Below are 17,066 nucleotides of genomic sequence, written 5' to 3' on the forward strand. Positions count from 1 at the left end.
CATGCTCAAAGCAAAGGCCACATCAAGGCGAGTACAAGTGATAGCATACAGGATTGAGCCAACCGAGGAAGCATATGGTACTCAACTCATCTCTGCTATCTCAGCCTCTATACTCGGACTCTAAGTCTTACTCAATTTGGTATTGCTCTGGATATGTAAGTCTCCTTTCTTGGAATTCTCCATGCTGAAACGTTTCAACACCTTTATCCAAGTAGGTACTTTGACTAAGTCCTATTAGTATTTTACTCCTGTTTCTTAATATCCTTATCCCTAGAATGTAAGCAGCTTCTCCAAGATCCTTCATAGCGAAACACTTCCCAAGCCAGGACCTAAACTCCTTCAAGGTTGGGATGTCATTTCCTATGAGCAGTATGTCATCCACATACAACACCAGAAAGCTAACTATACTCCCACTAGCTTTGACATATACACAGGACTTATCCTCGCTTCTTGAAAATCCAAACTCTTTGACTTTCACATCGAAACAAAAATTCCATCTGTGAGATGCTTGTTTCAATCTATAAATGGATTTATCAAGCTTACACACTTTATTAGGGTACTTTGCATTGACAAAACCCTCTTTCTGAGTCATGTAAACATCTTCAGCCAACTTCCCATTAAGGAAATCAGTTTTGACATCCATTTTCCATATTTCATAATCCTGAAATGCAGCTATGGCTAGCATAACCCTTATATATATTTAATCTTAGCCACTGGTGAGAAGGTCTCATCATAGTTAACTCTAGGAGTTTGAGTAAAACCCTTCGCAACCAATCGCGCCTTATAAGTGTGTACTTTCACATCCATGTCGGTCTTCTTCTTGAAGATCCATTTACGACCCGGTACATTGTCAACCAAGTTCCAAAAATGATTGTCATACATGGACTGAATCTCACTGTCCATAGCCTCTTTCCATTTTGCAGAATCGAGGCCTGCCATGGCTTCCTTGTAGTTGTTAAGTTCATCCAAGTTTACTAGTGTGCTATCACTGATAAATGAGTCACCTTCATTAGTAATATGGAAACCATAAAACTCAGGCGCCTGTCTAAGTCTACTAGAACGCCTCAGAGGTAAGGACTCGTCAATCGGTTCAACAGGAGCTTCCTCCTCGGGTTGAGCGCTAGTGTTTGAGGTTCCTTCATCGCTTAACTCTTGAAGCTCTTCAAGGTTAATTTGAATCCCACTGTCCTCTTGGCATATGAGTTCTCTCTCGTGAAACACTCTTCTCCTCGCAACGAAGACAACATTGTCATTCAGTCTATAGAAGAGATATCCAAAGGATTTATGTGGATAACCGATGAAAATACAACGCTCACTTCGAGGTTCGAGCTTGTCATGAGTCTCTTTCCACACAAAAGCCTTGCAACCCCAAAACTTGATGTGAGCTAACGAGGGAACCTTCCATGTCCACATCTCGTGAGGTGTTTTGGAAACCTTTTTAGTTGGGACTAGATTAAGGTTACGGACGAAAGTCCCTAAGGCATATCCCCAGAATGAGATAGGTAATGAACCTCGACTCATCATAGAATGAACCATGTCTATCAAGGTTCAATTGCGCCACTCAGCCACACCATTAAGCTGTGGTGTCCTAGGCGGCGTCAATTGTTAAACAATTCCACATTCCTTAAGATACTCGTGGAACTCGATACTAAGATACTCCCCTCCTCGATCAGATCGGAGCATCTTTATCTTCCTGCCCAGCTGATTCTCCACTTCTTGTTTGAACTCTTTGAACTTTTCAAAGGTTTCCAACTAATGCTTGATTAAGTAAATATACCCATATCTACTAAAATCATCAGTAAAAGTCACATAGAAGCAGTTAGCATCCCTTGTGGCGGTTCTGAAGGGTCCACACACATCGATGTGTATGAGATCCAACAAACCCTCACCCCTTTCACAAGTACTAGTGAAGGGTGACTTGGTCATCTTTCCAAGCAAACAAGATTCAGAAGTGTCATCCGACTTTAAGTCAAATGACTCCAACACTCCATGCTTTTGGAGTTGGTCTATGCGCTTCTTGTTAACATGTCCACGACGATAATGCCATGAGCATGCTTTATCCAAACCATTGGACAAATCGATATGCAATACATTATTTCCTAAGTTATCTACAACCATCACAGTTTCATATATACCATTACAAGGTAATGCTTCAAAATAAAATGTACCATTATAATAAGCATTAATACTACCAATTTCACTATTAAACGAAAAGGTAAAACCTTATTTATACAAACTATGAAAGGAAATTATATTTCTCACCACATCAAACGAGTAGTAACAATTATTTAGTTCTAAATTTAACCCACTACTAAGCAATAAAGTATAAACTCCAATCTTGGTGACAAACGACTTTTTCCTATTCCCCATGATCAGGTTCATCTTCCCGTGCTCCACATCCCTACTTCCTTTTAGTCCCTGCAAATCAGAACAAATGTGAAAACCACATCCTGTATCCAGAACCCAATAATTAGCATGTGATGAGTTATTAGACAGAATAGTATAAATACCTGCGAAGGAGGGTTTGATCTTCCCATCTTTATGTCCTGCAAGTATTTGGGGCAGTTGCGCATCCAGTGCCCTTTTTCATGACAATGGAAACACTCTGCTTCCTTTGGATTTGAGGAGGGTGTAGCAGGACCACCTTTGGACCCACTAGAAGAGGATCCAACATGGGACTTTCCTTTGTGGCTCTTTGAGGAAGTTTTCCTCTTCTTTCCCTTCCCATGTCCAATTACCAAGACAGGGGCAATAGCAGTAGGAGTAGAAACAACAAATTTTCCTTTAAGACTACTTTCTGCAATCCTTAAAAGACCTTGAAGCTTGCTTGGAGTCACCTCCTCCTTGTTCATATGATAAGTCATACGAAACTGATCATAACAAGGTGGTAAAGAGTGTAGGATAATGTCAATTTCCAATTCTTCATCGAAATTGACATTCAACTTTAGCAAGCGGTCCACAAACCTTTGCATCTTTTGCAAGTGGGCCGTGATAGACTCTCCATCCTTCATTTTGATAGTAATCATGGAGGCAATGATTTCATAACTCTCATGTCGAGCACTTTGATGGTACCTTTCCATCAAATCCTAGTGCATTTCATAAGGCCAAAAGTCCTCAAAGGACTTCTGAAGCTCAGCAGTCATGGTAGAAATCATAATACACGACACCTTTGTCGCGTACCTTCTCATGGGTCTTAAACTCATGTTCGGGAGTAGCAGTGCCTTCATCAATCTCCTTTTTGCTCTTTATCAAGGACATATTGTTTGTCCTCGTAGCGAATAGCCATGAGGATGTTTCGAATCCAATCATTGAAGTTCGATCCATCAAAGATGATTCTACCACATAGGTTCATGAGGGAGAAAGAGCCAGAAGCAGTTGAGTTTGAAGCACTGTTAGAAGACATCTGAAAACACATACAAAGTTTAGATTAGATAAGGACTCTTAATATAGCACCCAAATGAAATATTAAGGCTAGGACCCAACACAATATTTTACAATTCGGAAGAGGGATGCCGTAATCCAATCGCAAAATATTTGAAGGTAGGTAAATGATGATTTACCAATTTGCACCATAAAAATCGATATTGATTATTAAGTTTTAAATGAACTGAAATTACTACATTCTTTTGAGATTCATCAAACTTTTCAATGGCATGTTTAAATATCGATTATGCCCTTCAAGTTTGTGACTGGGATGCCGAGGATCACAAAGAAGGTGTGAATAACCATGCATATTAGTTTGGTACACTTAATGTTACAAATCACCTAATCAATGTGCTGGTTAACCACACGCTCCATTGATCCATGATTACCATCAAGCTACCCTTTTCCACACATTGTCAGTCCCAAATTAGGCTGTCAGTTAACCACACACGCTCGACTAACGACTAAACAAGGTGCAAAGTGCAATTTCATGGAATAGCACCATTTTTACATTTTTCCTAAAGTAACTAAGATTGGGAATTTATAAAAGTTTAGTTACTTTAATAATTATCATTATACTTATTAATGAGAATCAATGTCCTATCCTACCCGTTCGGCTAACGACCCTCCACCAGTCAAGGAAGCGGTGGGTGAGAGTGGACACCTATTAAACCAACATTTTATAAGCAGTAACCTTATACCCCCCTTATAGACTGACTTCTTGAATGAGGCCTACTAACGGTAAGACTGACTTGTCTTATACACATATATATATATATATATATATATATATATATATATATATATATATATATATATATATAGGTATTAAACTCTTAATATTATAATAGTATAAGGGTTGAATTTTAAACTTTTAAAATTCTAGGGTTTGGAATTAAAGTTTCATAAATGAGACTCTTCAAGTTCCAAAACTTGACGAAAAGTTTTGTAACTTTTCAAAACTTTTTATTTCCATGACTTATGGATTTTTAAGTTCCATGAATGAGACCTTTAAAATTCCAAACTTGAGGACAAGTTATGAAACCTTTCAAGAAACACATGGATCAAATTTAACTAATCCAATTATCACATAATTCATCATTTACCAATTTGACCTAATATGATTCATATTACAATATAACTTCAAATTTTACAAATAATTAGTTTTTAACAAAATCAAGTAATTATCTTAAAATTTGACAAACTTCATCTTTTTGGATGGTGATCAACATTACCATATTAGTACAATCATATTTTTTGAACCAAAACAGTTTGTGGTAATGATCCTAATCCAAAACAGCCCAAAAACTCGAAAATTATGCCATCTGATGAACCGACTCGTCTTGCCAGGCTTTGGACTCGTCGAGTTCAAGGCAAAACTCATCCAACTCGTCGAGTCCATCTATGGACTCGTCGAGTTCATCATATAGTGGCCAGAAAAGTCATTTTTCTAACTTTCAAAATCACACATTTGCATCAATATAATAGAAAACACCCTAAGCTCTGATACCACTGATGGGTTTTTTGTACTCTAAGATTCCTATGGTGCACATACAACCCTAATGCTTTGGATCTAAGTTTTCTCTAATTATACATGCAACATTGTTTTTCCAAAGCACAAAACCTAAACTAGCATGCAAGGAAACATTTGAATCATAAAAACAGTTAGAAGATTACCTTGTGTAGTAGCTTATTGTCTTTGACCTTTAGGAGCCTATCACCTCAAGTGTGATGACTCAAATGTCTTATAACAAACCAAGAATAAGAGAATGTACTTGAGAGAGAGGTTTGGGAGATCAAAAACGGCTAGCTACAACTAGTGTGCATGGGGGCCGATTTTAGGATGTTAGGGACTTCTTTTATAGCTTAAGTATACAACCATGAAAACCCTAATGACTCTTCATATTTCTTACGCCTTTTGGTCTAAACCTTCTTGGACTCTCACATAGGTTTAGTTCATTTCTAATCAACATGAGTCATGAGTCCAACTAGAAGTATTACTGATTTACGTAATCAGTCCCTATAACTTTAATCGGTTTCTTTTGATCACCAAATTACACTACTCGAACAACAGCCTTTTACGACGTGCAATGCGTGTCGTAAAACGCTCAGACGACGCGCAAATGTGTGTCAAGGAAGGCCCTGTCATAACGAGAGATGACGCGCTTTTGCGCGTCGTCTATTTACGACGTGCATTTACGACGTGCAATTACGACATGCATTTATGATGCGCGTTTACGACACACATTGCGTGTCAAGGAAGGCCCTGTCATAAAGGAAGATGACACGCATTTTCGTGTCGTAACCTTACGATGCACCTTTACGACTCACAATGCGTATCATTAAATCTATTGTCATAAACGAAGATGACACGCATTTGCATGTCATAAATTCCAGCTGCCAGTAACTATACACCTTTACGACGTGCATCTACGTACGCATTTACAACATGAATACACATAATAAAAAAACAAGTATATACCAAAACATTCAATTTCATTTAAATGTCAAACAAGTTACCTAACATTACATGTCAAACAACACTACATGTCAACACTAATAACACTTAAAAACATGCTTTTTCCTACATTTGGAGCACCCACTATTCCTATATCAGTAACCAACTTTAGGCCCAATTCCAACCACCTGTAAAAGAACAGTATTAGAAGTGGTTAATGATTCAGTGTTATGTAAATTGATTGAATGATTTAAAAAATTGAAAATAAACCTAGAGAGAACAGGTGTATGAGCTTTGAAAGCGTGGAGATAATATTAATAATAAGTTGGAAATAATATTAATATTTAATACCTCTCTCTGGGTGATCACCATCGATCAATCTTCCATCATGCAACATTTGAAGCAAAGTATGTGTAATGTTATGTATAATGCTAGCAAATCCAATATTGAACAAGTTGTATTCATATATTTTATCATAATCACCAAAAACTATGTGTAATGCTAGAAAATCCAAATTAAAAGATAGAGATATTCATACCTGTCCCATAAAATGCCCTCCAAACACTTTAGCAGATTTTGGAGCTCCTTTTAAGGTGAGTCCTCTGAATGTGTTCACCTTCACAAATAAAGACATGATAACTTGAACATAATGCACGTCAAAAGATATTGTTCAGAAAACAAAGAAATGATGAAAGTTTTCTAAATATGTCACATACATCCAGTGGGTCCAGGGACAATATGTGTTCCATAGGTGACTATATTTTTAGGGTAGCATTTAGACCATCCATGATAACTTTAATATCCACAAGTAAATACTTGATATGCCTCACTTTCTGCATATGGAAGTATGATGATATGCCCATCCATCTCAAGGTTCATCAAGTTGAACCTTGAGATGTCACATGAAAATGGCAACATTTCCTTGAGTCCATGATTTTCCTATTTTATCATTCTTCAAGGATATTTTTGACATTGATTGAAAGTAAACATTTGTATTAAATTACAACATACAAAAAACTACAAATTGAGAATCATGCAGATGAGATGAAATGAAAATAAAACGTACCTGATGAATGCTGAGTTCATTAAGGTGAATCTGGGCATATGCTCTGTCTTTAGCCAAAGCAGTGATATCACTGTCAAGGTCAAATGCAAAAAAAAAACATATTTTTAAGTTTTAACAAAAATGCATGTATATTACAGTGAAGTAAGTAGAGTTTTAAATATTTACCTTCCGTAGTATATATCCAGCAACGAGTCATTCTCATCCACTATAGGAGCTGCACTCAGGAAGCAAGTGATAAAATGTATAACTAAACTTTTGTAGACAAATAACAAATAGTTATAGTAAGCGAATATTCACCAATGTATTTTAAAAATGATGATTCCCATACACTACAAGTATGAATGTATGTATCTCCCTCCAAACACAATTACCACACACACAATTCCCCTGTATTTTCCTACATAAAAATAGGCCCTCTCTCTCTCTCTCTGACTAAGCTACCACTACCACTACCAGCGCTGCTCTACACCACCAGCCACACATTAAATTTAGATGTGCCCAAAAGCCCCCTCTCTCTCTCTCTCTCTCTGACTCTTTGTACCCTCTACTCAACTCACCTCACAATTAGAGAAAAAATTGAGCCATCTACGTTACTAGTTTTGTTGGGGATTTTAAGGATCCTAGGTAGCATGCAGAATCACACCCTGCCACATCACAAGTAGTAACAAAAAGAAACAAAGGAAGGAATGCTAAGCAGTCTCTGTCTCTCTCTTTCTTTTTGAGCAGCTACTTCTTCAGCATATAGATCCTTGTTGTCCTGTTGTGCACAAACAAACCATCCATCATATCATAATTCATATATTTATATTTATATTTATATAACATTACCTGTGCTGAAAACACTTTGGACTGCACAAGGAAATCCCATATGTGGTTCTTAAATGTAGAAAGGTCGGATCTCGACTCAAACAATCCATTCACAAATTTCGCAACCTGAAAGAATTACATTACATCCATCCATCAGATATCTAAATGTAGCATAAATAAATAAACAGCACTTGTAGTTTTAGTTTTTATACCTCATTTGCTGGAATATTTGGAAAAGAGGCACCAAGAAGCTTAATAGTGTACTCTCTCACAAGCATCATGTTGTTTGGATACAGATACGAAACAGTTGACGCGTCCTACAAAGGCTCAATCAATGACCCAGATTCCACCTACAATTAATTGTCATGTCAGCATATATCATACTCACATATACTTAAATATGATTCAAATAAAAAGTAGATTAGAGATGATATACATACTATAAGTTGAAACCTGTGAATACAACCTTGTACACCAAGGTTTAATCAGAATTGCACTCTGGTAAGAAGGGAATAGAAAAAAGAGCAGAGCAAAATAGAAACATTGAACAGGGAAGAATGAAATGTGGACAGGGGAAGGAACGGTTTTGGGAAAATCGCTTGTTCACCAAGCTTTATTAGAAACAAGAACGTAAAAACTAAAACTAAAATAGTTTTGTTTGCTGAGGCTTCAGTCTCTTCCAAAAAAAACTAAAATACTTCTACTTATCCCCCTATATATACTAAAAGAGTTAGACTCCTAAAACAACACAAAAACGTTTAAAAAAACTAAATATTCCAAAAATACCCTTGGGACTCTTTTTATCCCAGAATCTGAATTAAGCCAACACATACTAGGCAGAATAAGTGATGCAGCACCAACACATGCAACTTAAATCTCGGTTTATGGAAAGTGTCAACCATCACAACAAATACTTCTTGCACAATCAGCACAAAATAAGACCAGTAGAATTGATTACAAAACTCCGAGTTCTGCAATCAAAATCAAATAAAAAATGAAATAAAACAGATTAAAAGAGCGAGGTTTTAATAATGAATTGTAGTAGTAGTAGTAGTACCTGAAAGTTTTTAAGCATCTCCAACTTGTGATAAAATATTCGCTTGCTAGTACAATAGAAACCTGCAATTAGATAACAACAAGTGTTATAATTGAGTTAACCTATTAGAAGCTTCTGTGGCTGATGAAAATGACAACTCAGCTGATGAACATGAACTTGCAATCTCCATTGCCCCAAGAATAACACCTGCATATCAATCACACAAACATTCCAGTATAATCATTAAGAGAACCAAAACCCAAAGGAAGCACGAGCTTCATGGTTTCTATTAGCAAAAAAGTACAAAAAACATGAGAATTTAATCATTTATATATTGAAATGTGATAAATATGATGAATGATAAAACTTACAGGCAAACGTTCCCAAACAAGGCGAGCATCATTTCGTTTGAGGTGATAATAAGTGGATCCCAAAGCAACAGCAGCCACACCAATATAAAAGCATGTCCAACCACAAAGCTCACCTTGTAGACTTGTTATCTAAATTTGGTAATTTTATTATTTGCACATTTCTCAAATATTGTCCTTATAATCTTTTGATGCAGAAAAACCATTTGGAAACTTGAGAGCAACTCTGAACAACAAATTCACAAAAATGTCCATCAATTTCTATTTTAATTTACTATCTACACTTATTTTTTCTCATAAAAATTTCCATCAATTTCTATATTAAAAACAATGGATGGATTTATATAAGTAGTATCAAATTAGAGACTTTCAGCATTCCCTATCTCTGTCATATATGCACATCAACTTCTTGAACATTTTTATACATTTGACCTCAATTACACAATCTTCAACCATATCTCCATTTAAGTCAAGATGTTTAGATAAAAGCAGCATGTATATTAAGAAAAATGTAATATCCAATCACAATTTTTCAAAGCTGTGATAAAAACTCCCTCTACAAATGAAAAAACCATCCCATCTGAAGCATTAATCTGACCATGAGCTGCTTCGAGTTGTAAAGAGAATTTTTCCCATGATTTTATTAGTTTTTACCCTAAAGGTCTTTTCCTTTTTACACCATGCTTCTGCGTTCCAATTTTGACAATTGTAAGAACACCCTTTTGTAAACCACTAAATATCACGTTCCAATTCTTGTCACTGGCTGATTTTCTTAATATGGCAAGAAAATTCTCATTGTCCTGCATTTGATCACCAAAAGACATCAGGGTTTAGTGTTTAAGTTTCGGATTTAGGGTTTAGATAGACTGTACCTTTAAGGAGAAGGTACTTCTACAGAGACTTTCAAACTCCTGATAAAACAGAAGGCATAGAAGCTATGCATTCATAGGTTTAAAACTTCCCACTAGATTTGCAACATCACGTTGTTGGCTCAAATTCTGCAGTATAAATTTGAGCAAAAATATATTATATTCTATTTATGTCATTGAAGAAAATTTAATCAGATTTTGTTAAAAAAAACATACATGTAACACCGTAAATTTTCAAACAATTTTTTTTATTTCAAACACAATAAAACACATGTCGTTTTTCCTCAAAACCACAAGTAACAAATTATTAATACATTTTTTTTATTTTTATGATTATTTATGATAAATCTAGGATCCTCCAAACGTAACTCTTTCTCTCGTGTGTACAATCGAGCCGGCGCCTTCCCGATATCATTAAAAGTACCTGAAACACATATCACATAATACGGTAAGCACGAAGCGTAGTGAGTTCCCCAAAATACCACACACATCTCAGTAGCCTCTCATGGCTATACTCAGATAAGTCCCTCCGGTCAATGTGTCGCAGTGGGACCCTCCGGTCCCGTAACTCAGGTGGACCCTCTGGTCCTAACTCAGGAAGCTCATAATAGCAATACTCAGCATATACATAATGACATAATGCAGAATGTTAAGATACACAGATAAGCACATAAGACATCTCAGTCACACAAAGATATCACACATGGTAAGTATAGCGAGTAGACTCACCTCGCAAGCAGGTGAGCAAATAACCTCGCGCTCGAATCTCGAACTAGCCTCCGCCTGACTCAAAGGATGAATATCTCTAATTAATACTCTTTTCACGACTCAAATAACCAAAGGCTATTCTTTCTCTCTCTAATTCTTTGAAGTTGATAAAAGACCATTTTACCCCTCCATGGCCTCTATTACTCATGTTGACCAAAGCCCCAATGTCAACAGAAGTCAAACTCAAGTAAACAGTCCATGTTTGACCCGACTCGTCGAGTGCACTCTTGCGACTCTTCGAGTCCCCTCGTTTCCTCAGAAGTCTCAAGAAAGTCCAGCTCAACTCGTCGAGTTGACCCCCAACTCGTCGAGTTATCGCACAATCAACCCATCGGGACAAACCCTCACTGACTCGTTGAGTCAGGCCATGGACTCGGCAAGTCCCTTCGATCAGATTCCTCATTCAGATGATTTAAGGCAGATCCATCACTCCAAACACTATATCAACCATCCTAAGGGTCGATTGTCATGTAAAGATGCAAGCTTTACGTTTAAACATGGCATATAAGACTCATAATGCCAATACATGCTCGCACAAGTGCTAGATGCATAAAAGCTAGACTCTAGCTCAATAAAGCATGGATCTTTGGTCTCTCAAGTCCTTTTACAGTCCATATCTGAGGTTTAAACCTCATGATATGCTCAAATAACACATTGCCAAGAATGGATTGGAGAAAGCCCTCAAAATCTCCCTAACTAAGATCTCACAAGGGAAAGGTCAAGATAGGAGCTTTTTACCTTTGCACTGAATCTCATCACTGAAGAACTCTGGATCTACAACCCTTCATTGATCAAACACACCAAGCTCTCCAAATCTCCTTCAAAGGATGCACAAAACCACTCAAATTAGCTCCTCACTCACTCTCTAGCTCTAATAGCGATTAGGGTTTGCTCTTCGGGGTGTAGGGTAACTTGTGAGGCATAAATGGGGCATAAGTTCCCTTATATAGGCCCCAACCCCGGGAAACTAGGGTTTCTCTGGCCAGAACCTACTCGGCGAATCGGTTCTCTGACTCGTCGAGTCCACTCATTAATTCCACGCGAGCAACTCGACTCGACTCGGCGAGTTGGACCCTCAACTCGTCGAGTCTCTCCATAAATCTCAAGATTAAAATACACAATCATGTACTTGAAAATCCGGATGTTACAATTCTCCCCCACTTGAATTTGATTTCGCCCTCGAAATCGCCCCTCAACAATACATAGATCGAACCCAATAATCCGAAAAGCACCACTGAAAGGATCTCATACCACTCAGATGTCTTTCCCCATGGACACCTGAGTCCAAACAGGAACTTCTAACCCGGAATAAGACGGACCTTTCTGCTGCTACGACACCCCTTCTGACTCTCCAGAGTCTGGAAACTCTAGTGGCTTGTCTCACTGCCAGACCGGCTGCTTAAGATATCACCATGATCTTTGCTCCTTGAATAACAGACCCTGATAACTCACTGCCCCTCCGATTCTCTCGTTGTTACAGATAAACCAAGACAATGCCCAAAAATCGGTTGCCGGTCTCTTAAACCAGATATATTAAACAATCCAAATCATACTCAAAGAAATAAAAGGATCACACCACACCAGGGACCCATCCACTGAACTGCAAAGAAAACCCATCTGAACGATGAACTATCAACACTCTGTCCTCAGACACAAGAAAAATGATCATGCTTGCTCATAAGTATCCTCTAACATTTAACAATCAAAAACCCCAGCTCCCCCTCAGACATCCCTTTCAACCCTGAGTACCAGGTCAACTCCCGACCCCACAGTTGAACCTCCAAAGGTTACCCATTCCATGCCCCAAAACGTCTCACTGACTTCCTTCTCACAACCACTATCTTGGACATAGTGACACACAAGTCACGAAGTTCGCTTTACCCCAAGCAGATACTACAATTCCAACTGAAATCGTCTTCCCCTCGACCTCTGTCGTCTACTACTCATTAGTTCCATGCGTCTCGCGGTCCTTCCCATACAACGAATTGACACACTCAGACCTAAGGCATCAAATGATACACAATCTCTGAACCCGAAATCTCATTCGCCTACTCAATTCACCACCAAAGCCAAACTCAAACTCGAGAGTCTAGTCTGACATAGAATTGGAACCACTCGTCCCAACGAAGCACTCAACTCATGACCCATGACCCGCAACCCACGCGTACACCACTTCTCCAATTCCCTTCGATTGCGATAATCACAACTCGGGTCAGAATATAACGATTCCCGACAAATATGGAGACCACAGTCTCGACGCTGATCCGACCACCAGGCTCCTGAAAACTCAATAAGGCTACCCAAGCGTAAGAACTATTATGTGTCATGCTCTGACTAGCGAATAATATGGCTCCCCGCAGGCCTACATCACTCTCTCACTCACTCATGAATACTACAGCTCCCCACAGTATCACAACACTCTCTTGCTGACAAGTGAATACTACGGCTCCCCGCAGCATCACAACACTCTCTCGATGACTGGTGAATACTACGGCCCCCCACAGTATCAAAACACTCTCTCGCTAACTAGTGAATACTACGGCTCTCCACAGCATCACAACACCCTCCCGCTGGCTCACCATGGGCTCACTCCATGGTTATCCTGATAATCCAAAGTGATTACTCCCACTTGGATCCATTCACCCTCTTATCACCCCATAATCTCATCTCGAGTCATCACCCCACTGAGTTCACTATCGAATACTCTGAAGGGTTTTGATCATTCTAACACTCCTAAGGTGTACATGCAACCCTAGAAACCTTGGATCTATGTTTTACTAAGATACATGCAAATTTGATTTCCAAGGTTCATGACCATGGGTTTGTAACATCCATGGACTATCCATAGAGCACCTTATGGGTTTTAGCCCAATCCATACAAACCATGGATCATTAGCCCACTATACAAGAATAGATGATTTATACAATCAACCCCATATATTTAATTAGTCTCTTTTTGCTCACTTAATTAATTCCAATTTAATTCTTTGATCAATACTAATTAAATAATATTATTAATATATTAGAACTTATAATATATTAATAAACCTTACGTGTCCTTTCTCTCATTTTGGTCTATCCAAGTATTGCAATCCCATGCAACCCAAATGCACCATGCCAACCGGGTCAAGTACATACCAGAAATAGTTATGGACTTAGACACCTTATCCAACAGTCTCCCACTTGGATAAGTCTAATAATTATAATTGCAAGTATGACTTCAGGAACCGATCATCAATCGTAGCTCTTTCAAGGTCTCGCGGAACTGAGATGATGATGAGACACCATCTAAGATAAGTGATAATATAATCCTCTATTCTGGATATCAGTCGGACAAATACATGGAACATTGTCTTACTTATTGTCCAGCAGTTTGTTTCCCGATTTCCGATTTATTTGACATAGAACTTAATCGAACACATCAATTTAGTTCTGACCGGGCCCGGTACATAGGTCACAAAAAAATCATCAAGGGGCCCAGATATCGCTTCTAATCTAAGAAGGAACAGATAAACTTCGACTCATATGCTTGTTCTACTACTTGTTGAATTATACACAAAGGCACGTTTTATAACATCGAGTTACCAATGCGTTTTTGTACAATCAATGTATAACCAACTCATAGGCAATAACTCATATCTCTAGGTTTGAAGACTTATATGATATTACCGTCTCACGATCACTCGAGATAAATTCCAAGAAGTGATACAAGTGAGCGTGGGATGAATCCAATACTCAGAGCTTATGAGCACTCATGAGTGTTGTAGTAACACTTTGCTATGTCCAACATCTTAGACATCTACAACCAACTTCATGACAGTCTTGATTCATATCTACTTCCAACATATGACCGACTGTGGAGAATTTGAATAATATGATATACCATAACATAATTATTCTGGAAGTCAAAACATGCAAAATGAAATAATAGTAAACGATTGACAGAAGATAGCAGCACTTTACTTATAAATACACAACAAATTTTATTTATCATCAAATGTCAATTACACTTAACAAATTTCAAAGCTATCTAACTACTAAAACTAATATCATCCTTAAGCCCAATGTGCCTCGCATGTTGGAGATGCTTGACCCTACCCATTCCCTTCGTGAGGGGATCTGTTGGGTTCTCATCCGATGATACCCTCTTTTCCACGAGGAGTCCTTCTTCTATTCGATGTCTGATAAAATGGTATTTTCTGTCAATGTGTCTGGATCTCCTGTGATCCCTTGGTTCCTTGGCTAAGGCAACTACACTTTCACTATCACATAAAATCTCTATAGGCTCCTTTATAGCTGGTACAACCCCAAGGTATCCAATGAAGTTCTTTAGCCATATAGCCTCCTTTGCTGCCTCGCTTGCCGCTATATACTCTGATTCGCAAGTTGAATCAGCCACTGTCTCCTGCTTGGAACTTTTCCAAGAGATTGCTCCTCCGTTTAAGGTAAAGACCTAGCCTGACTGAGAGCGGAAATTATACCTATCAGTCTGAAAGCTAGCATCACTATACCCTACTACTCTCAAGTCATCACTCCCACCGAGGGTAAGGACCCAATCCTTAGTCCTCCGCAGGTATTTGAGAATGATCTTTATCGCAGTCCAGTGATCCTTGTCAGGGTTCCCCTGATATCTGCTGACCATTCTCAATGCAAAGGCCACATGATCGAGCCTACAGCGGAAGCATATGGTACTCGACTCATCTCAGCTATCTCAGCCTCTGTACTCGGGCTCTGAGTCTTACTCAATCTGGCGTTACTCTGGATTGGTAACTCTCCTTTCTTGGAATTATGCATGTTGAACCTATTCAGCACCTTATCCAAGTAGGTACTCTGACTAAGTCCAATTAGTCTTTTACTCCTGTCTCTCAAAATCCTTATCCTTAGGATATAGGCAGCTACACCAAGGTCCTTCATAGCAAAACACTACCCAAGCCAGGACTTCACTTCCTGCAGATTTGGGATGTCATTTCCTATGAGTAATATGTCATCCACATACAATACCAAAAAGCTAACTATACACCCACTAGCCTTGACATATACACAGGACTCATCTTCACTCCTTGAAAAGCCAAACTCTTTGACTTTCTCATCGAAACAAATATTCCATCTGTGAGGGGCTTGTTTCAATCCATAGATGGATTTCTCAAGCTTACACACTCTATTGGGGTACTTTGCACTGACAAAACCCTCTGGCTGACTCATGTAAACAACCTCATCCAACTTTCCATTAAGGAAAGCGGTTTTGACATCTATTTGCCATATGTCATAGTCATGAAATGCAGTAATGGCTAGCATAACCCTAATAGACTTAATCTTTTCTACTGGTGAAAAGGTCTCATCATAATCAACTCCCGGAGTTTGAGAAAAACCCTTTGCAACCAATCGTGCCTTATAAGTGTGTACATTACCATCCATGTCGGTCTTCTTCTTGAAGATCCATTTTCACCCGACTGTCTTACGACTTGGTACATTGTCAACCAAGTTCCAAACTTGATTGTCATACATGGACTGTATCTCGCTGTCCATAGCCTCTTTCCACTTATCAGCCTCAGGGCCTTCCATGGCTTCCGTATAGCTATTAGGTTCATCCAGACTTACCAGTGTGCTATCACTGATAATTATATCACCTTCCGTAGTAATATGGAAACCATAGTAATGCTCAGGTGCATTCCTAACTCTCGTGGAATGCCTCAGAGTTATAGACTCATCTGTCGGATCAACAAGAGTTTCCTCCTCAGGTTGATTACTAGGGTTTGAGGTTCCTTCACCACTTGACTCTTGAATTTCTTCAAGGTCAATTTGAATCGAACTGTTTCCTTGGCTTATGAACTCTCTCTCGCGAAAGACTCATATCCTTGATACAAATACCACATTATCACTGGGTTTGTAGAAGAGGTAACCAAAGGATCTATGTGGGTAGCCGATGAAAATACACCTCTCACTTCGAGGTTCGAGCTTATCATGAGTCTCACGCCTCAAAAAAGTCTCGCAACCCCAAATCTTGATGTGGTCCAGATTGGGAACTTTTCCAGTTCACATCTCGTGAGGTGTTTTGGCAACCTTTTTGGTAGGGACTAGATTAAGGATATGGGCGACAGTCTCTAAGGCATACCCCCAGAAAGAGATTGGTAGCGAAGCTCGACTCATCATGGAACGAACCATATCCATAAAGGTCCAATTGCGCCTCTCAGCCACACCATTCAACTGTGGTGTCCTGGGAGGTGTCAATTGTGAGACAATCCCACATTCCTTAAGATATCCAAGGAACTCT

The sequence above is a fragment of the Lactuca virosa genome, chromosome 5 (genome assembly GCF_052849685.1).
Source record: "Lactuca virosa cultivar CGN04683 chromosome 5, Lactuca_virosa_CGN04683_v6, whole genome shotgun sequence".
Classification (NCBI taxonomy): Eukaryota; Viridiplantae; Streptophyta; class Magnoliopsida; order Asterales; family Asteraceae; genus Lactuca; species Lactuca virosa.